The 23,585-nt window shown below is 41.5% G+C and overlaps 2 long non-coding RNA genes across 4 annotated transcripts in view; both read right to left on the reverse strand.

Moving 5' to 3' along the window:
• The window catches only part of LOC310672417, a 63,830-nt gene that overhangs the window by 22,261 nt on the left and 17,984 nt on the right, over window positions 1–23,585 (reverse strand). For all 3 annotated transcript variants that reach the window (XR_014508553.1, XR_014508554.1, XR_014508555.1), the window contains exon 4: window positions 12,423–12,578. This is a non-coding gene — a long non-coding RNA (uncharacterized lncRNA). The remainder of the gene's footprint in view (window positions 1–12,422; window positions 12,579–23,585) is intronic.
• LOC310672441 lies at window positions 14,028–23,505 on the reverse strand. Its single transcript, XR_014508582.1, has 2 exons — window positions 23,402–23,505; window positions 14,028–14,521 (listed from the first exon to the last, which is right to left on the reverse strand). It is a non-coding gene; the product is annotated as an uncharacterized lncRNA (long non-coding RNA).

Raw genomic sequence — 23,585 nt, forward strand, 5'->3', positions numbered from 1 at the left:
GTAAATTGGAGCAAATCAACAGCCTGTAGGCTTGGCCTTTATTGTACTGTTGCAGCAGGGTGTTCCCCTCACTCGCAGGAGAGAGGAAAGACCCAGAACAATGGTGTGCAAGACCTTAAAAAACTTTTGAAATTCCCCTCCTCTAGGTCAAGCCCACCCCCAGAAACATCATGCATACATTACAGAAAGGAGGGGGTGAGGGAGGAGTTGTGGTGGTAACCTGAGTGTCCTGTCACCTGGCTGGTTCCCTTCTCCCCCTCCCCATGAGTACTTTTCTGAAGACAAAAGGTAGTTTCCTGCCCCCTGAGGGGGAATCCAATCACTGTTCTTTTGTTATAGTCCGTGTTGAATCCACTTGTGTATGCAGGGTTGATGGTCGTCTGTCTGAGACCATCAGGGTTGGCATAGCAACCGGGCAGGGCTCCTGTGGATGTGATCCTATGCTCAAAGGATTATGGTGGCCTGTATATCAAACCGTCCCCATTTTGTAGTCCTTCCTTCATGGAGTAAAATAAAAGTGGAACAGTGCAAATCTGATGTATGGTTGATTTTCTATGAATTTATAACAGAAGTGTAGCGTATGTAGTGTGTGAGTGTGAGTGTGTGTGAAGTCTGTACAAACTGAATGATGGGGGGGGGTTTCCTACTACACCATCTACCAAATTAATAATGAGTTAAGGACGCTTTCCAGTTTATAAACGATACTGAGGTACTTTCCAAAATGCATTCTTATCTCTCTTTGAATTATATACAGTAGCATCATATCATTTTTGCTAGTACAAATCCCCTCCAGCCTTATTCACATTTCACTTTTTAATTTTACCCCTTTGTTCCTGGGATGCTCCCTAACAAACTTTCCCACTCGCCTGAGGCTTCCTGAGATCACAGCTTGAAGATAGCGATGGGGAGTTTACCAGTTCCCATTAAGGCAGTGCTAGATTAACCTCCTCAGTTGCACCCATTCTTTTTATCCAGTCTTATCCTCCTCCCTTCTCCCAATTCTCAGTCAATATCAAATCCATCAGTTCTGTCAAGGAGTAGTTTCGGTGTTAGCTTCACAGCAACATCCTGTAGGTTTCCAATCCCTTCCTGGCAGAGATGGCTGATGGGTCAACATCAAACAGCAGCCAAGACAAACACTGCTGTCGGAAGGACCTGACATGCCTGTTTAGCTGTCCAACCACCTCACAACATCGCCAGGTCATGGGCCAGTTTCAGTGCTAGGATTAAAGTGGATATAGAGTTTGGTAAAATAAGAGAATGTGAAGGGATAATTATGTCTTTGGGGAGTTGGGGAACTTGGCAGCAGCCCAGTACTGGGATTACGGGCTGATAAGGTCTCCTTCATCCTCACTCTCAAGCAATACATGAACCAGAAGTGGGAAAGTCTGTCTTTTCCATAGCAAGATATGGAGGAATGCATGATGATGTGGAAAGGTGAAGGTGGGAGTCAAGAATTCCCAGCACTTCAGTGGTCTGCTTGCAGGAAAATCACAATAACAATAAGGACTGCTAAGTGTCAGCTTTCCACTGGAGAGGCATATGGAGACAGTCTAGTGATATGCACTGGAAGCTGAAATACTTTGCATATATTCACCACATATTGTCATGCAGACATTCCAAAGCATAGCCTCTACAAAAGCAGACATGTTCCATGGCCTCTGCGTTCCAGATTGTGAGGGTCCTGGACAGGGCTGGCCCACCTATTAGGTGCAGTGAAGCTACCTCTTCAGGCAGCAGAAGCCCCTGAGGCAACACCAATTTCTCCTAAGATCTCACAAGATCTTGCTGAAATCATGTGAAACCTTGCAGAGGGCATGAGAGTTCACTGGAAATTGGCACCAATGCCAGTGCTGTTTCCCTGCCAGCGGTGGAGATGGCAGAGTGGGTAATGTTATGGCAGCAGTGGCAGGGCAGGACAGGGCAGCACTTTCTGTTTCTGGGACACACAACCCCTAGTCCTAGACAGCCATATCACATCAATACAGTAGAGAAGGGATAATCAGCATAAAATACTATCTCACTCTGCTTTTCCAAAAGCTTTGGCAAACAGGTGTGTCTTGACCTGCCGACAAAAGAAATCTGATTGTGTCCAACTTCAGCACAATTCCTTTTAAAATATGCTCTTTCTGGGATTAGCAACATTGTTATGTAGCCAATCAGATTGGACTATGTGAAGATGGTACTACCGTCAAAGAAGCCTGACAACAACAACAACAGCATTAACAATAATAATAGAAGAAGAAATGTTTTTATTAAAGTTTTCACAATGTAATTAAAAGAACAAACTAATCTACAAGAAACAAAGAAAAGAAAGAAACTAAAGAAAGAAGAAGCAGAAACTACAAAATCCTCTTTCACCACTATATCTTAACTTTCATCCCCTACACAGGAAGGTGTGCTCTCCTAGCTCCCAGCTAGGATCATCCCTCTCTTCTCACAGCCTCTCACCTTGTGAGATCTCCCCATACCCGCCTTTCACCCGGGTCCTCAAACTGTCCTTCCACTTCATCTATATTCAGTCCTTACCAAAATACAACGGGAGAAGCCAAGTTACAGTGGGGATGAAACTTCACTTTAAGCATGCAAATAATTTCATGCTCTTTTGGATCAGCCTTGAGCAACAATCAATCCTCAGCAACAGCCTGAATTTTCTTCCTAAGCATATTAAGAATCAGAATAAGGTTAAAAGGGATTTGTAAAGTCCGCTTTCAGCTTCCTGATCTGGCTGTGACTGAGGACGCATCCAAAAGATCCTTTTCATTTCCTATGTTGCTTTCTGTCTTCTTCGGTCATTAAATTGAAATGCATCACCCCTTCCCCATGGCTCCCAGTTTCTGTGCTTCTCAGTGTTTATTATGTCTAAACCATTATTATTAAATTCCTGGGTAGGGGATAGGGGATAGGGGGATGGGGTGGTGGTATAACTAGACTGTATAAAATAAGATACATTTATGAGAAATATAATCTAAGTAATACAAACAAGATTTCCATTCTAAAACCTGAATTTTCTTGTAACAGGATTTCTGATATTTACATGTGGTTAAGAATTCTTAGGCCTTTAGAGAGCAATGTCATAAGGGCTGGGTAAAAAACACAGCAGAGGCTGGAGTGGCAGCTGGGGTGAGAGTCCTGGGTCTTTTCATGATTCTGTTATAATAAACGCCTTTAAATTTGGGGTGCTGAGCCTTGTCAAAGCATCACAATCTAAGATGATAGTAATGCTCATGTCAGATCTCAGGGCTCTATATGACTTGGCTTTAAACTCATACATGATGGCCGAGAAGGCAGGGCAAGGAATGGGTGCTGCTGCTTTAGCAGCTTGGCTTGGGATAGCTGACCTTGGCTCTCGGGAACCAGTTATTAATGATGTTTCCACCTTCCCCATTTGGGCATAAACATTAGAAAGCTGGGTAGAAATGCTTTCTGACTCTTACAATAACAAACACTTATTATGAAGGCATTTGTCATTGCAGTGAAGAAGTGCTGGTCAGAAGAGAGCCAGTGTGGTGCAGCGGTTGGGGTAATGGACTTGCGTCCTGGGAGACAAGAGTACAAACTCCTGTTCAACCAGGAAGCTTGGGCCAGTTACTGTCTCTCAGTTTAACTTACTTCATAGGGTTGTTGTGAGGGTAAAATGGGGAAACAGGAGAACCATGTACATTGAGATCCTTGGGGGAAATATAGGATATAAATGTAAAAATAAATAAAATATAAACAAACAAATAAAAGACACATGAGGCCACCATGTTATTGAAGCCAAACAGGTCTGGGCAGTGCCTGGATGGGTGACCTCCTGGGGACTACATGGGAACATTGGGTTTCATAACAGATGAAAGATGGGGATATATATGAAACAAATATAGATACTGTATGCCTGGGATTGCTATGGGTTTTTTTAACTTGATTTTTAACCAACACTACAAGGAATAGGCCATCAAGCAATAATAAAAGCTTGGGCATTTAGGTAAATAAGTAAAAAGAACTGGGCAGGTGGCAGACTGTGATGTGGAGCTGTTAACTTTTCAGGGAGCAAAACCCTGGTTACCTGAAGGAAAAGTTTCTAACAACAACAACAACAACAACAACTGATTTGTACCCCGCCCATCTGACTGGGTTGCCCCAGCCACTCTGGGCCAGCAGAGGTTTCTTACTTTACAAAGAGAGGTACAATTGCTGGGGATCTAAAGCAACACTTTCATTCTCTTTTGCCTGAGGGCCAGCTCTTAAGTGGAAACACTGATACATGAAATTCATAGCAGACAAAGCTCCCCCGCCCCCAACAGAACAGAGAAAAGGCTAATTGTCAAGCCTTCTTGTGGTAGGTTCTGTGAATGACATAACCACAAGGTTTCAAACAAATGCCTGCCTCTTACATCACAAAACAGAGGTGACACAGATGGGTTGCCACCTCAGCCACCCAAAGATCAGCTGGGGCTGATGGGATTTGTAATCCAAACTTCCTAAGGGCACTAGGACGGGGAAGGCTGTCGTAGAAGAATTGGCTCACTTTATCCTGGGGAAAGCACTTCATTTGTACTGAGAAACATGACATTCCCCAAAGCCTGTTTCTGAATTCAATTTTTGTGCAATCGCTTTTCTGGACAAATAATCTGACGCTGGGTTTATGATTATTTAACACATCAAAATCCCTAGTGCTGCTTCTTTACTCTCTCTCTCCCGGAAAAGAGCTATTTGATAGTGCATATTTACACATTCCCATTTTTCTTTTTTCCGGCGTGGAAGGAGCAACCAAATCTCTGTTTCCTTCTCTTATTCTGCAGCAGTCAGGAGGGAAGAAATATTTAGGAACTTGCCATACACAACCAGCAACTTGATCCTGTCCCCCTGCTCCTCAAGTATGACTCTCCTGTAGATAAATATCATTGCTCCAGCAGGACATATAATTAAAGCTCTGGATCTGACTCCAAACACCATGGACTGTCAAAAAATGAAAACCCACAGAGGCTACTTTGGCACAAGAGTTGTCCTGTAAAGCCTTTTCTTCAATGGGAATACCATTCTGAGTAAAACTTCACCTGTTGAAGTTTCCATTCCAACTGCAAAGCATGTAGATTTATATGTGACACAAAGCTAAGCACATGCAATTTTGTCTCCACTTTTGCAAGTGGGGAAGAGGCCAATCCAGATGCAGTGTACTTGGACACAGAAAATCCTGCTGGCAATCCCCCCCCCCCCTTAAAATGCTATTGATTGAATAAGGACTTACTTCCTAATAAGAATGGTTGACTGTTCAGATCCAAATGTCCTGACTTACTGAGTTCAAGTCAAAACTCTGGCGAGAGATTTAGAATTAATCTGCTATAGGATCCAGGCGATCTATATTAAAATTAATTTTCTACCTTTGACTCAAACCTACCTAATTAAATGGCCCATGGTAGTTCTATTAGGACAGCATAAAGGCAATAATTTCTGCAATTAAAATACAGTGGTACCTCGGGTTAAGAACTTAATTCGTTTTGGAGATCTGTTCTTAACCTGAAACTGTTCTTAACCTGAAGCACCACTTTAGCTAATGGGGCCTCCCGCTGCTGCCACGCCACTGGAGCACAATTTCTGTTCTCATCCTGAAGAAAAGTTCTTAACCCAAGGTACCATTTCTGGGTTAGCGGAGTCTGTAACCTGAAGCGTATATAACCTGAAGCGTATGTAACCCGAGGTACTACTGTACCTGCTTTAGAAGAATTAACTTTTTACACAAAATCTTTCAGTTTATACAATATCAATTAATGAATGGCAAAACTTGTGGATAAATTTGACTGCAACAACGAAAAAGCAGGAATCTCCAAGAAGGAGGCACTGCTCTGCCTGGTTCATTGAGTTGTTGTTGTTGCTGCTGTTACGCTTTTCAGCATAATGCTCTTTAAACCAGCCTTTCGGAAAAAGAAAATTTTTTAATTGGGAAGATTTAAAACCTGAACATACTTTAATCCCTTTGCAGATTAAAAAGAAAGAAAGATTACAAGGAATTAAGAAACATGTTATCATAAATTAGATTTTTAAAGTTTGGGATAAATATTTAAGTATGTACTAAGATCAAGCTTTGTTGAAAAAGCCTCAGCTATACATAATGCATATGCATAAATCCACTCTTGTTGAACATAATATCTTTAAAGAATGGGAAGCAAGAGATATAATTCGATTCAGGGATTTAATTAAAAATAATAAGTTTCTTCCCTATGAGGAACTAATAAAATGAATAGAAGTATATCAGCTTCAATTGTGCAATGTGTAGATATCAGATAATTATTTCTATATTATTGGTTGAGACCACCCACTTGATTTTAAAATGTACTCATACACTCAGAGCCAAAGGACGTTTTGATGAATATCTACTGATATTTCTATGTAAGTACGAGTCCTACACTTGCATTGATAAATGGAAAAAAAGATGGAACAAAGCACAGACCAAGGGATTTCTCTGGCAGCAGGGCCTCCTTATGCATACTATGTACTTATCTTCTGCTTTGTCTGTGGGAGGGCTTGTTATAATCTGCTGATGCAGTGTTCCCATATTTCAGGCTGCTGCTCTGCTCCCCGCCCCCATGTTTGAGAGTTCTTTGTGCATCTTAGAGTCATACTTTGAAATACGGTCTCCTATTTGGTAACCTTGCTCTGCTTCTGTGTGTATAGTGCCATGTCCTTGCAGCTCCAGTTACAGGAATGGAACTGAGTTTGGAGACGGTTGGCTTATCTACACCTAACTTTTGCCCTGCACTTTCCAGGCATAGACTGGCACTTTAAAGCCCCCTGTCTGAGCACTCTCTTTCTCTCTCTTCTTTGGCTTTGGAGCTTTCCCTGTGAAAACTTGCTCTTTAAAGCTAAAGTACAACAAACAGCAATTTGGGGTTTAGGTGGACTGCAGTTTGCTCTGATTCAGTGGTAAAGAGCGCATTTTCACAGGAAAAGCTCCAGAACTTTATATGATTTATGCTGCCTGTGTGATGTTCTATTATGTTCTATCATATTATTATTAGTTATTTTTGTAAGCCACTTTGGGATTCATTTGAATGAAAAGTGGCATAAAAATATAACAAATCAAATCAACCAATTTCATATTTTGCTGCTAGCCTTGGTTCTCTGTTGCTTGTGCAAGGTGTTCTGTTTGTGCTGAGTTCCCCATCACCAAATTTCCCCTTATACCCCCTTTAAGAACATAAAGAGGAGCTTGCTGAATCAGGTCAATGGCCCCACTAGTCCAGAATCCTGTTCTCACAGTGGCCAGCCAGATGCCTATAGGAAGCCCTTCTGCAGGGGTGAAACTAGGCTTTATTTCACCTGGGTCAAAGACCCAGTTTGGCATCACTCATGTGCATCTGCAAACACATACACACAAGCTGGGAGCGTCAATGGCGCCCCTCTGGAGGCTTTACCCGGGGCAAAAACCCCGGCTAGTCCTCCCCTTCTGGTTATAGCACTGCTTTCTGTAGACCTAAGAACAGCTCTATGTGTTTGTGTTCTCTTGCCAGGGCTATATATTTTGAGCGGTGTGCTGTGATTAGGTTCTTCTTAAGTTTAAATACCGTAACTCATTGTGTATTGACGGGGAGGGGGGTGCGTAGCTGAGGTCCAGCTGGGGCACTTGACGTGCTTCATCAATGATTTCTATGGCTATGCATTTAGTTAGTGGTAGTGGTTTGGTTAGCAAAACGTATGCCAGCTGGGGAGAATGAATTTTGGATAGAATTCAGACTAAACTGGACATTTCCCTGATTCTTAATCTCCATCTCTGCCCACATTTTATGTGCATCTCAGACCTAAACAGGTGTAAATAGATAATTAGCTGGTAATCCTAAGGTGGGGGGGGGGGAGCAGCAAGGAGCAGTTCATGAGAAAGTTTATTGTTTTCCTTTGTCCTTGCATTTTTTTGCAATTCAAATCAGTGTGTGGGGTGTGTGCGCGTGAGAACCAAAATCCATCAGTTGCCTATATATATATAAAATGCTTTTGTTACTCTTTGTTCAGTTACTGGGACAACTAATAGCTCATCGTGTTCTTGTTTAATGGCAAGAACTGTATTTCCACCTTCTAATTATACACTGCACTATCTGAAATATACTAATCTTGAGAAAAATTCACTAGACCAGAAAATTTCACCATTGCAGTATCTTACAATGTTTAGTGTGTTTTTTTAATGTACTGCAAAAGTATACAAAATGTGATTTATGTTTTTACCACAAGTGTCAGTATTCTTATGAATGAAGACTGATAGATTTCCAGACCTGTTATATAAATCACCCGATAAAACTATGCTGAAGAGTCCTGACTATAAGTCATTTCCAATATTCAACCACTAAACCATTCAAAATAAAGTGCTTGTCTCTTGACCTTCAGATGGGGGGTGGGGGTGGGGGCTATTCTGTTCCCCACCCCCGTCTTCTTTCTCATTCATTTACCTTGTTTACTTCTTTCTTAAAACATTAGTTTTGTACATTTTGAAACCTTCTCCACCCTCTATAGTCCAATGTTCTAATCTTTTTTCTTGCAGTTTCTAATCCTCACTAAACCCTTTATTTGTGTTTCAGTTCTAACTCCCTTGCCATATTCAACAATGCCAATCTCTCTTCATTCCTTTTCTTAATCAGGAATGAAATTTTTATTAATGAATAACCCCTGAACAAAAGCTTTAGTCATATTCCACACAGCCATTAAATGTACCTCCTCTGTTTTATGTATTTGGGGTAGATGATGGGTGGGTAGCAGCCCTCACTTACAACAACCTTTCTCTTCCAGTAAAGTAAAATTAATGGAATATCCACACATTCCCATTTGGAGAGAAAGCATATTTAAAAATTGACAGATGTCTGCTCCTAGGGCCAGGTAACCAACCACAGACATATTGATTGCATGAACTCACTCTCAGACTAGATATACACTGTCCCTCAAGACCAATGACCTTCACCAAACTGGAGACTTAGGACTTATCCAGACATATAAGCCCCAAACCTTCAAAGTATTTAACTGGTACAGCACAGCATGCAACCCAAAAGGGAAAGTGTTTTAAAGGCTTTTGGGCTTTGTGACTTCAAAGCAACCCCCTTCCTGCTGGGCCCCTGCTAAACTGTCAGCTACAATTCAGCACTTGGCTATACTTCCTCTACCTTTTTTTTTTTTAGAAGTGCAACTTCACCAAGGGCAGCTTTCTGTATTTCTGTTTTCTGCCTGGCTCCAATCTGCACCGGTAATCTTCAAACCCCAAACCAGGGGGTAGGCGTGAGAATTGCAGGAGGCCACAAATGGAACTGAGGAAAGCCAGCCCTGTCAGGATTGTGCCCTGATCCCTTTTGCAGGGATTTCCAATCAAATGTGGAAATACAGCTGAATGTTCTCAAAAGGCATGCAGAATGAAAAGAGACTGGCTTTTCCAGGAAGAATAGTTGTGCTGTGGGAGGACCACTTGCTTACTGACCCCTTTTAGACAGGGTATGTGCTGAGAAGATCTAAATGCTGGGGCAGGCCTGATTTTGATCCTCTTGAAACAAATGGGTTAATTTGGAGACAGTGATCTGGATCTTACACAGGCACTGATTTAGCAGGTACACAGATGTTCATTGTAGGAAAGGGGCCAGAAATAGAGCCCCTCAGAGGAGCCTGTTCAGTCTAGTGATGGTGCTGTCACATACACAAGTAAGGTAAAGGTAAAGGACCCCTGGATGGTTAAGTCCAGTCAAAGGTGATTATGGGGTGTGGCACTCATCTTGCTTCAGGCCAAGAGAGCCGGCATTCATCCATAAACAGCTTCCCAGATCATGTAGCCAGCATGACTAAACTGCTTCTGGTGTAATGGATCACCGTAACGGAAGCCAGGTCCACGGAAACGCCATTTACAGAAGTGTCTTCCCAGTAAAGGTAGCACAATCAGCAGCTTATAGCTTATGTCACAGACAAGTCCCATTCGGGACATCCAACCCATTTTAAACTAAGCTTGTGCCCTTAGCTTCTGCATCAGAACTTCTGAATATAGCCTACATAGATACGAATTGCATGCACAGAGGCTCCGGGTTGTATCCAGCAAAGTTCTACTCATTGAGAGACAATGGAGTGCACCCTTGGGGGTGAAGTCAAACCACTGCATTAGCAGCACCAAAATGACCTCCCCATGACACAAGCCTGGGCAGTGTGTATGGAGGTCCTGGGCTGCCCAGACAACAACACCCCCTCTCGGCTTCACTGATGTGGTGCAAAGGAAAGCAGAGCAATATGTTTGGCACCAGCATGGCTGCAAGAGTTGCCAAAAGAGGCGTACAAAGTGCCATACAAATTGTCTTAGGGACTCCAATCCTGATCCTAAGCCTTTTCTTCTCCCGAAGATATCCTGCAATGCAGCAGAGGTTTAGGGTCAGAGTTTTCCTTCTCCGAGATGGGCTACCTTCTCAGGCTGACGAGCCCCATCTGCCCTCACTTCCTCACAGCATGTGCAGAAACTGCCTTCTTGATGATTGGACCCACTATTGGTGTTGCCCGCTCAATCTACTGGAGCCTCTCTTCGCATGCAGGCGAAGTCCCTAACTCACCAAGGGTGTGAGACCTATCGGCTACCCTCACCTGGTTTATCTGGCCAGTTGAAGCAATTTCCTGGTGTGTGGCTGCTGTCACACACTGACAGTTTCTAGGAGCCACAGATGAGAGCTGAGTACAGGGTGGGTACCAAAGCTGGACAAGCTACCCCAGAAGGAGCATGGTGTGTCTCCCGCCAGAAGTACTACCACTCCCCTAACAACCCATACAGACAGTATATCCACTGAAATGAATGGGCCTAAGTTAATCACATTCATTTATATCAGACCAAGAAAGGGCTCATTGTAGTCCTTCTTTGTGAAGTATAAATACCGTGAAAAATATAGGAAGCACCTGACACAGCTGACAGCAATTCCTAAGGCGTAAGAGTCTGTCCCGGATGAACATTAAATACACAAACGATTACCCTGGGTGAGGAAAATGTGGTAGCTGCCTATGCAAGGGGAAGGTTGGAGAGCCAGGCTTTTCAAACTCACTGTTTCCCATGGGCTGAGAACCTGTATCAGCAGCTAAAACACTTATAGTAAAACTACATTTGTCCTCTAGGCAGGGTTGAGTAATAAAAATAAGATCAGAAACTTCTCCTCTGACTCAATCACTCATGCTATTTGTTTTATCTCATACACACCCTCACTTTTTGCTGATTATGGAGAGAACCAAAGAACGAAACAAACAGATTAGGAGAATCAGTGCAACAGAATGGAAGTGGGCTTGCTAAACTGAGAGAAACACAGTTTGTTTGCCCTTATCCAGCCAGGCACCAATTTAAGCTGCCATTTTGAATGCAATGAGGCAGTGGTGGGCTCTCAAATTTCAGCAGCGCCCTGTGCAATGCCAAATCCTGCCCCCCTCCCCCGGCTCTCATGCTCAATTCTACAGCAGGGTTGCGGTGCCTCCTGCAGCGCAGTAACCAGTGCGGCCGCCCCACTTGCACTACCCTAAAACTGCCTCTGAATGAGGGCCAAATCACAAACGATGCCTGTATGATGGTGGTGATTATTTTTTTAAAACCTGCCCCTCCTCTCCAGAGCAGCTCAAGATGGCAGACAGCACCATGATAAAAGCAATAAACATTTTTTTAAAAAAAATAAAAACCAAACACCCTCACAACAAGTAATTTGAAAGTTGCCAGAAACAATATATTCCACTGTTTTACATGACATATTTTTCTTTTTAAAATGTAGCTATGGAGGCTGAAACATAAAGTGGAAAACCCACGTGAGACACTTTTCTCCCTCTGGCATTTTCCTCCCTCCTCCATGCAGATCTTCTGGTTTTGAAGGCACTCTTTGTAAAAGGTGTGGGGGAGTCATTAGCAAACTACCTGCAACTGAGTATCACATGTAGTGTGGTCGCTTGCTAGTGGAAGTAATCACCATTGAAATCAATGGGGATTTAGGATTGCATTTAGGACAAAAGTGCTAGATTAACTGCTGTTCGCTAGCATGGCTGAGTTCCCTGAATAAGCACTTGCAATGGGCTAAGTAACCTCACCAGGTGGTTTTGTCTCTATATAGGTAGTGAGACAGAGCCATATTGATCTGTGTCAAAGGAACCTGCTGCAAATGAACAGTCATTTCAGCATGTCCTGAGTCACTCAGCCATATGTGAAAAAGCAAATTGGTTCAAGAATGAGGACACAGGGGTGCAGTGTGAATCGTTTTGCAATTAATGGCTTGCTCACACTGTCCACCCACAGCGCCCCATGTGATAATGATCCTATTTTGGTTTTCAATAGACTCTTTCAAATCCTCACCTATATAAGATTTTTTCTCACCTCATGTTCCTAAGACTTAGGATATATTTACCCCTTTTCATCCCTCCCCCCCACCCCTCCATGTTCTACTTACCACTTTCTAATTTCAGTGCCATTTGCACAATACCTTTAAAAAGCCGAAGAGAATTGTGGAATCTCTTTGACTCTCCCCAAACCCACCACTGCCTGCAGTTCTATGCTGAGCAGGGAGGGCTCATCACCTCTTGTTGTTCGCTTGTCTAGATGCATTAGCTTCATCTTGGTGCTTTGTGTAGAGGAGGAGCTGTAGAAAGAGCATGAAGGGGGTCTAATGAGCTCTTAATCACTTTACTTCACTTTACTTCACTCTGGCAGCAAAGGTGCTCTTTCATCTTGCTTTATTGGACAGGGGGTTGTTACACTGTGAAAGACAGCCTCTGGGGCAATGAGATTTTTCCATTTCCACCCTGTGACTTGTTCCTTGAGGATGAAGACTGTGCTGCCAAATTTCAAATATCCAAAGTAAATAAACATTGTTTGGCTCTGGGGGCCTGCTTTGTGAAGTCCTACGCCCCAGAAATAAAGGATCTTCTCCTTTATGTTCTACTTTCCTAGATAATGAGACAGCCCTTAAAATAGGGAACTTCTGGCAACCTCACCAAAAGGTAACCAGAGAATATGACACAGATAGCCTGAATTCAGCAAACATCATTGATGGGAATTCAGAATGTGTGGGAGGGGAACCAGAATCTGCAATCTATGCTGTGAAACGGTATGTTATAGAAATTAGTGATCAATGTAACAAAAATATATTATGATTTAATTATTTCTATCATGGCCCACAAAAAACAACTTTTCAAAGGTGGGTTAGAATCATAAATGTCAAGAAAAAAAACCACAAAAAATTCAAACAAAACAAATTTAAAAACCAAACAGCAGCACAGGAATAGATAAAACAGCTTGTCTTTCCCCTCTTCCCATAGGGAAGACTAAAATTGCTACTTGTTTAGAATTCTGCAATGTGTCTCTCTTGTTCCCTGAGTAAAGGGCATCACAGCAAGAAAATAACAAATGTTTTTCACAGGTATATGCAAGATCATGCCAACATGGATGGGAACAAGATATTACTACAGCATATCAGTGGTGAAATTTAAAGCCATGGTTTTCCCAGTAGTGATGTATGGAAGTGAGAGCTGGACCATAAAGAAGGCTGATCGCCGAAGAATTGATGCTTTTGAATTATGGTGCTGGAGGAGACTCTTGAGAGTCCCATGGACTGCAAGTAGATCAAACGCATCCATTCTTAAGGAAATTAGCCCTGAGTGCCCACTGGAAGGACAGATCGTGAAGCTGAGGCTCCAATACTTTGGCCACCTCATGAGAAGAGAAGACTCCCTGGAAAAGACTCTGATGTTGGGAAAGATGGAGGGCACAAGAAGAACGGGACAACAGAGGACGAGATGGTTGGACAGTGTTCTCGAAGCTACAAGCATGAGTCTGACCAAACTGTGGGAGGCAGTGGAAGACAGAAGTGCCTGGCGTGCTCTGGTCCATGGGGTCACGAAGAGTCGGACACGACTAAACGACTAAACAACAACAACAACCAGTTCAGATGTTTACAAACTTAGGAAGGATTTATAATTATATATTTATTTGTGTCCCGCCTTTTCCCCTGACAGGGACTCAAGGTGACTGACAGATAAAACAGAAACAGCTAAAAATACAGGTTTACAATAGATTATTTTTTTAAAAAAATGGATTCTGGATTAAGAAAGATCCCATTTTTAACCTGAGAAAATGGAATCTTATTTAAATGAGTGTAATATACCTAAGGTATATAATGAGGATTTTAAATGCACCCATATCAATGTTGGAACAGCAGCTGGCAATAAGTCGAATGAAGTCGGCTAAGGCACCAGGCCCAGATGGGATTACAGCAATTTATTATAAAAAAATTCAAGATGCATTGATTTGACTACTCAAGGACACTATGAATAGAATTTTGGTGACAGGAGTGGTCCCAGCATCATGGAAAAATGCATATAGCACTCTGATAAACAAGACTGTGACTTAATGAGGACTAAGAACTATAGAGCAATTTCTCTACTTAATTGTGATTACAAATTATTTGTTGCAATTTTAGCTAATAGATTGAAAAGAGTTTTGAGTGAGTTAATACAAAGAGATCAAGCAGGTTTTCTTCCAGGTCATGAACTGAAAGACAATGTAATAAATTTGATTGAATACCTGGAAGTGAGAAACAAAAAACAAACAGCTTTAATTTTCTTAGATGCTGAGAACATTTTGATAAATACTGAAGAAAGAGGGGACTTTGCCCTGCCAGACCTTCAATTATATTATGAGGTGGCTTGTTTGTGTTGGCTAAGGGAATGGATTGTATTGAAAAATGCTCACGTTTTAGATTTAGAAGGCCATGACTTTGGTATGGGAAAGCTAAAACCTATAAGAATTTTATGAACCATGTTATTAGGAGGAATTTGTGCAGAGTCTGGGAGAAATATAAAAACTTGCTGGAAAGAAAAACACCCCTATGGTTATCGCCAACTGAAGCAATTACAATCAAGAGAATCAACATGGATAGACAGTGGGTGACCTATAGAAACTTGCTAGACTTCTCAGGGAGTAAACGCAGATTGAAACCTATGGGCGAACTAAGGAAACAAGTTACTGAGTGGTTACAGTATTATCAGCCTTATGACATGTTTAAACTAGATGAGAAAAATGGTTTCTTAGACCAAAGTTCACAATTTGAAAGAGAGTTATTGCAGAATAAGGAAAAACTATTGTCTAAAATGTACAAACTTTTATTGGAATGGGAAACAAAAGGCAAGCTGGTTAAAGCTTCAATGACCAACTGGGCAACTGACATAGGATATAATATAGAACTAAAGCTCTGGGAGAATCTTTGGAAGAAAGACCTGAAATTCACAGTATGCTACACATTGAAAGAGAACTACATGAAAATTATTCATAGATGGTATCTAACCCTGAGTAGATTAGTTAAAATGTATAAATCGAAATCGGATTTGTGTTGGAAATGTAAAAAAGTGGAAGCAACCTTTTTTCATATGTGGTGGGCATGCAAAATAGTTAAAGAATATTGGGAAATGACATATAATGAGATAAAAAAAATGTTTAAAACATTCCCCTCCAAAAAGAAGCATTCTTGTTAGGAATGGTGCAGACAGAGATACCCAGGTCTCAAAAAAACTTAATTATGTATGCAACAACATTGGCTTGGATCTTGTTAGCCAAAAAATGGAAGGCGAGGGAGGTTCCTAGGAAGGAGGATTGGTAACTTAAGACAGAATATACAGAGTTAGCAGGTCTAACAAGTAAAATAAGAGCGCAAGAAGAGCAAGTATTTAAAGAGGAGTGGATTTCTTTTGCTGAGTGTACAAAATAATTGTAGACAGTTGAAAATGTTCCCAGTATTAAGGTAAATTCAACAGTATAATATATTGCAAAGGGATGTAAGATTGGAGAACCGAATTAGACAGATATACAAAATATGCAGGAATGGTGGGTAAATTAAAAGACCCTTGGAAGGGGAAGGAGGGAAGTCACTGAATGTATGGCTATAATGAAATATGTTTATTTTGAAATGTATATTCTGAAAATTTAACATAAAAATACTTTAAAAAACAGAAAGATCCCATTTTTGTTAATATGCGTTAAAAAAAAGTCAAATTGTGAATGAATATCAGGACTGAACCTGCAAGGCAAATGGGTGAAGTAACCTGATTCAGGCCCCATGAGACTGTGCCATAATGGATGAAGGCAGGGATAGCTCAGCCAGCATGAGACTCTTCATTTCAGGGTCATGGGTTCAAGCCCCACATTGGGCAAAAGATTCCTACATTGCAGGGGGTTGGACTAGATGACCCTTAGGACCCCCTCCAATTCTACAGTACAGTGCCTCTAACTGGGGTTGGAATGGTGCACCCAGGCTTTTAGCCCTGACATGGGATGTGTGTTTGTCACATCTGGGCTCTGTCTCAGGTAACAATCTGTCTTGGGCTGCCATTGGTTAATACTGGCCCTTAGGTATTTACAAAGAGGACTCCACATACTTTTAAGAGCAGAAGCAGAAGTCTGAAAGTGGAAATTTGGGTGCAGTGCACAACCATAACAGCACATTATCTTTGGAATCAGGGAGGGGGGCGGCGACGGCGGCAGAACAAAGTGAAAAAAGAGAAATCAGGAATGAAGACATTGTGAAGAGAGAGACAGTACCTGGAGGTGTTAAGTTAGTTTCTAGAAAAAATAGCGTAGGAGAGACGAATTGCTCTAACTAGAAAGCTAGTCTATATTTTTTTTTTCTGAAGTCCCACGATGTATCGAAAATCAACGTATTATTAGATTTCAAGAAGATGATTTTGCAAGTACTGTACAGTGTATGTACAGAAGACTCCCCTGCCCTCAGCTTTTTGCACCACCATCCCCATCCCACAGCAATTACCCCTTAGTGTTTCTGACACTAAAAAAAACTAGTTGGAACTTTCAGGGGCTGGGGAATTCTAAAAGACGTGTTGTGAGTTGTATTGATTTGTGCAGATAATGTACTACCTGAGGGAGAAGATGGTAGGATAACTTCAAAACAAGAAAAGAGAGTGACTTCTGTTAAGTTGCATTTCCCCCAAGCATTAGTATCATGTGTAAATCCAGCCTGATAAAATCAATAAGACGTTCCCTGAAAGTTAAATATTACAGTGCTGGATGATTCTTGAGCATAGATTGATGAACATGTATTTTGCTGGAATGTGTTCCAGTGTTCTGGCCTGAGGCTCAGTCCCGTCTTCTTCATCAAGGTTGCACTAGTTCAATCTGGTTGAAATGCTTGCACTATAAAACTGCAAAGCACGATAGGAAGCTAAGTAAAGGCATTCCCCCTTAACTGACCATCAGGGTCAAAATGCTCCTGAGCATGTTTATGAGCTATAAACACAGTTAGATATGAGTGTCTGGAACAAAATACTCTTGCTGGTGAACCTGTCCTGAGGGGACCTACATAAATTCTTTTGACTATTTGGTAAACTGCTTATTTTTAGTCTCTTCTCTCATAATTTATTTTCCCTTGATTTTGAGCAGGCTTCTGGCCTACATTTAAACAAACAATTCTAGTTAGGGTAGCAAATTATGGATTTTGCCACTATGTGTATTGAAAACTCCAGATGGAAAATGTTGGGAAGAAATGGCTTGTGATGGGGGAGGACAGACCCGTAAACCCCCTCCTCAGCACATTAGGTCTAGAGAAGATCTGGGGTGTGCTGATGTGGGCCAATGATGCTATTATCTCATATCAGTGCAGCAGATCTAATTGTCTTTGGCCTAGAAATAATCTGGATCTAATGCAGTATTTTCAGATGTTCAGCAGGCATTCAGAAAAATAATCTGACAAATCTGGATTACTTCTGCACCAAAGCCAATGGGGTTTGCCTTTCGCTAAATGTCAGAGAATGCTCCCAAAGAGAATTCATGTAGAAATAGAGATCATATCTTAATTATCTTTGGTTTGCTTTGTATCTATTTGAGACACAACCTTCCATTGGAATGACAGTGCTTACCAACTAGTCCTTGTAGGAAGAAGAACAAGAAAAATCCAGCTTGTTTAGAAAACTGTTTGACAGGTATACATGTCATAGGATTGTATTCAATGCTAGTCCACTCAGAGTAGTAGACCCATTGAAGCTAATGGACATGACTAACTTAGGTTCATTAATTCAGTTTGGTCTACTCTGAATAGAAACTTGTTGAGTACAACCCATTATTTTTGTCCCATGAAAAACTTTTGGGAGAAATACCCTGTGAGTATTTCCTTACTACATTGAATGGATTCAACAAAGAGTTTATTGTCTTCAGCAGAACAACCTAAGCAAGCTAAGCAAATCTGGTTTTGGCTAGTGCTTTGCAATAGGAAAGAGTAGGAGTGCCATGTTGCAAAATGGAAGTTCTCCCAGCGCTGCTAAATCGGGGCATGAGGCAGCTGTGGCTTCTAATTGCCCCCCCACTTCCCGTCTCCCACTTGTTGTAGTAGGCACATGCCCAGCAAGGAATGTGACCACTGTAAGGTTATTTGGTCCTCATTTTAAGGAAATGGATGAAACTGGAGCTGGTAGTTAGGGAAACAAATGCACAGAAGTAGCTGATTCTTCAGCCCCACTCTATCTTGCTGCTGTTATCACTGTCTAATGACACAGACAACAAAAAAGAGGAGTAGCTGTAGGGTCCAGACCATGCACAATTCCCCAATAACTCTTCTACCTAGTTTATTTGTGGGAAAATAGGCATTCAAGAACGATGCAGTTTCATAAGCAGTAACTAGTTGCCTTCAGAAAGGAACAGAATATAAGATTAATTCCTCATTCATGCCCAGCTACCAGGTGAAACACTTTGTTTGTTGATCGATATAGAACTTAAAAGGCAAGCTGTGAGTCTCACAAGCAGCTTTCCTCTCTTGCTAGAGGGGGTTGTTTATTGGATCAATAACTTTACTTTGAGGAAATGATAAGAGACTCAGGCTTAATATTAACCGAAGAGATACCAAAAGTACTCTGGAAGCTATTGGGTCATCTGGAAACACTCTGATAGAGATGTCATTATCAGAACGGTGGTTGTGAGGCAGATACAGAAGGTGACAGTTTTATTATTAGCATCCCTTTCTACGTCCAAGTCTACAGAATTGGTCTTGACAATTTTTTATAGTTTGCCCAAAGTCATGAGTTGTTTTTCTCAGGCACTGATGATATGGTAACTTCCCTCTAGCTACATAACTGCAAATCACAACCCACCTTATCCAGATGTATTAATCGTGTCCCGATAGCTGCTGTACAAAGCGCCGGCTCCCTCGGCCTATAGAGCGAGATGAGCGCCACAACCCCAGAGTCGTTTGCGACTGGACTTAACTGTCAGGGGTCCTTTACCTTTTTTTTAGAATTATGAAACAATGCAGGAACTGTTGCATGTTAACAACAAATAGTTTCCTTTCCACATCATACATTTAAAGCACATGACTTCCCCCAAAGAATAATCGGAACTGTAGTTTACTCCTCACAGAGCTACAATTTCCAGCACCTTTAACAAACTACAGTTTCCATGATTCTTTTGGGGAAGCTATGTGCATTTAATGTATAGTGTGGATGTGACAGCCTCCAGTTAGTGTGGTCAGAAGAAAAGAAGCACTGGGTTCCTGCACTTTTTAATAGCTATGTAGAACAGAGAACTTCAACTTCTTATGCAAACTACAGTTATTGAAATTTATTCTTAAAGGTGCAGCAGCCTCCTTTCCTCTTCCATGTGACAGTCCTTAAGATGTTTGAAGATGGCTATCATATCTCCTCTCAGACCTTTCCAGACTAATCTCCTCTCAGACCTATTTTATCCAGGCTAAATATACCCACCTCCTAAACCAGACTGGGCCGCATCTGGCCCACAGGCCTTATGTTGCCTACCCCTGTCCTAAACCATTCCTCATAAGACTTAGTTTCCAGGCCCTTGATCATCTTGGTTGCCCTCCTCTGCACACGTTCCAACTTGTCAACATCCTTCTTGAATTGTGGGGCCCAGAATTGGACACAGTATTCCAGGTGTGATCTGACCAAGGCTGAATAGAGGTACTATTACTTCCTTTGATCTGGACACTATACCTTTAAAGGGCTGTAATACTAACACTAAGTGATGGCTTGGGGTAGGATGGGTACAATGGAGGTACCAGCTCCACTCAAGTGGGCAATAAACAACCTCCAGTGGTCCTCCCGCCTACAGTAGGGAGCAAAAGTTCCCGAAACAAGCCATTTTGGAAGGTGCAGGTGGCAGGGCACTGGAGACTTGTGATCGACTGGCTCCTAAATCCCATGAACTCCCTGAGAGATCCATGCCCATGATAGCTTGGAAAGTGCAGCTGGTGTAGCAGAAAAAGAAAGAAAACCCGCACCAACACTTCTTTCAGCCTGGCTTGCAGAAGCCAGGAAGTCTTCATATGCTGCAGAGGATTCCCAACTTTGCACTTCCCCAGGCCTTCCTTATTATTGTTCTGCAAACCCATCTTCTTGAGGGAAAGAAATTTATGTAATAGGAAAAACTAACCTGTCGAGCTACATGATGTCAATAGGAGGGGGAAACTTTGTTTGGAGTAGATGTAATAAAGCACTTGAAGAAGTTTGACCTGTCTCAGCATCTATTTCCTTTCACAATGTTGTTTTTCCATTTCTGAGTACAATTGGCTAAGGCATACTTTTATATTAAAAATCTGGTACTAAGGTTTAGACTTTAGTTTCTAAAGTGTGAGCCAGTTTCTGTCAGATTTTATCTGAATGATAGTAGCACTAATAATCTCATTTTCTGGGGCTATTGTGCTACATAAATCCTATGTATGTTTACTTAGAAGTAGATTCTACTGAGCTCAGTGGGATTACGACGTAGTAAACTTATTTAGGATTGCAAACATGCAGCCTGAACCAGTATATGTAGCATAGCATTAAATCCCATTAAATTCAATGGCGCTTACTCCCAAGGAAGCACATAGGTCTTCTGCCTTAATCAACATGTCCATTTCTGAGACTCAACAAAGGAAGGAATTGCTTTCCCCCTCAACGTGTTCATATGGGCATTAACACAGGCACTTTTTATTTCAAAGGTTTGTAGCTATAGCAAACTGTGAGAGTCTCTCAGGATCTCCTCTGTGGGTCTGAATTTCAAATATTCAGCACTGGTTGCTGGCCTGAGTTCACAGGATTCTTGGGTATGAATTATATTTTCTTAAGGAATAAAAATGTACCTCTGTTCTCTGAATTCCCAAGTAAAAATAGAGACTCATGAGATCGCTAGGTAGAGTTCTGGTTTCTGTACATTTGGAAGCTAATCCAGAATGAAAAGCAGAGGGCAGGAAAGGAACCCCATATTCCCACTTTAAATTTGGATTTGTGTCTCTGTTCCTCACAGACACAGGCAATCATATGCAGACCATACCATAATGAAGCAAACTCTGCAGTGCGGCCTAGTACGTTGCTATAGTAACCATGCAGTAGTAGTGATAACGAAAACCAGACCTGGTATTACCGCTCTCTTGGTCCCATCAGAGGCAAACTGACAAACGTGATGGAGCTTCCCACATCTCAAAGTAGTAACAGCCTCAAATCCTGAAGGGCCTAAAATTATTGACCTGGTCAGATTATAATCTGTTTACAAGCTATGCATGGCTTGGGTCTGGCCCCTGTAGGTTCAAATCTGTCACATCTTGCAGTATGCAAGTTGATCCATGCTCTTTGTCTTTGGTTCTGCCAAGTTCTTAATGAGTATCACTTTACTGTCTAAAAACAAGGCAAGAGTTAGACTGAAGATCAGAGGCTTAAAAAGGGTTCTTCCACCTGCAGAGCATTTGGCCTGCGCCAAAGGCCCTAGGAGACTTATAAAATATTTGCTCAAATGTTTCCTGCTTGAAAGCAATGGCTTGTTAACTAACTAATTAGTTCAAACCAAGGTATTGTGTGAATAGTTCCCCAAGGAAAGCATGTTGATGATCTAGTATTTTATTTCCAGGTCTGTTTTCACACAGCAATGGAACCTGGCTTGTTTAGAAAAAAACTATGAAACTAAGAATTATTTGTATCACGTTAGAAACTGAGCCAGTTCAAACACCTAGACTACCTCTCCAGATTGAATCATGTGAAACAAGTTGCCTTGGAATATAGGCTTAAGAGTTCAGTTAGCTAATACAGTGGTACCTCGGGTTACATACGCTTCAGGTTACCTACGCTTCAGGTTACAGACTCCGCTAACCCAGAAATAGTGCTTCAGGTTAAGAACTTTGCTTCAGGATGAGAACAGAAATTGTGCTCCGGCGGTGCGGTGGCGGCAGAAGGCCCCATTAGCTAAAGTGGTGCTTCAGGTTAAGAACAGTTTCAGGTTAAGTACGGACCTCCGGAACGAATTAAGTACTTAACCTGAGGTACCACTGTATGTAGAATGGTGGGTGGTAAAAGTTAATCCAAGTACCAAATTTATTAGGAATATCTCCACATATGTAAGAAAAAAGTAATGTAAGACCTGGCTTCTAGCTTCTTCTGCAACAGACTAACATGACTATCCTTCTGGAAGTTTTTCCTATGTTTAAAAAACTTAGGAAAACAATCATGGTGCAGAGTTAATTCCCTCTCCTTTGTAATCATAGAGGCACTTATTTATGTTTAATACTCATATAGTCAGTGCTTTTTTCCTAAAAATTGTTTAGGGGTGCTCTCATTTTGACTCAAGAAAATCACCATTTAATAGTTAAAATGGGGGGAAATAAATACAGTAAATGGACAAAAGTACAAAGTTCACAAAACGTTTAGGTGTATGTGTATCCATTTGTACCCCTAGAAAAAAGCACTGCTTATAGTTGAGAGGAAGGTTAATCAATTAGGTCTTTTCTATGTAGGAACGGCAGATGCAAATAATAGCTGAGGGGTTGTTAAAGAAGTAGTTTCCTTCCAGTTCCAGAAAGAAATTAGTGACCTCACTGATGATTTGCCTTGGAAGGTGGGATTTCACAGGAACTCTTCTAAAAAGGCAGCTCATTGCTTATACATTTGTACTAGAAGAAGCCAAGCCTGGTAGAAAAAAAAGACTTCTATGGAGTGTAAGGCTAGTTCTAGCCTTGCCATATGTCAGGAAAATTCCTGATATGTCCTGGTTTTGGGGTGCAAAAATGGCATCAGGGGATTTTTGCTGAAAACCTGGATGTATGGAAGCAGCTCTGAAAGTTTAAAATAACTATTTTTGGGTTAGATTTCCCCAAAGAAGCTCAACAATTTTGGTGGTTTCCTAAAAATAACAACCTTGCTGGTGTCAGGAATTTTACTTTCTGAAAGTTGGCAACTCTACTAGTTCTGAAATGCATTATGTCAGCTACCGGATTTCCGGGCCCATTGTATTATGCAATTTCTTAAGACACAAGAAATACTGGCTTGATGTATAACAAATAATTGTATCACTAATCTACCTGAAGGTTAGGAATCAGGAAAAATGTTCAGAACTGGATAGAAATAACAAAGCAATAGCTTCCACACCCCTCCTGGCAAGCTTTTAAGCTGAGGCATGACACACACATTCATGAAACTTGCTCACATTGCAAGAATGCCCATCTGTGAGGTCGTGCTTAGTTATAGGTGACAATGCCACACCCTCTTGTTTTCAGGCTTCTGATCAGTTGCTGCTGCTCATGGGCATAGCCAAGGGGGGCAGGGAGGGGCAGCTCCCCCCTCCAATAAATAAAAATAAATAAAAATATATAGCTAACTTTGGTTCTGCC

This window comes from Podarcis tiliguerta (genome assembly GCF_965153285.1).
Source record: "Podarcis tiliguerta genome assembly, chromosome: 2".
Classification (NCBI taxonomy): domain Eukaryota; kingdom Metazoa; phylum Chordata; class Lepidosauria; order Squamata; family Lacertidae; genus Podarcis; species Podarcis tiliguerta.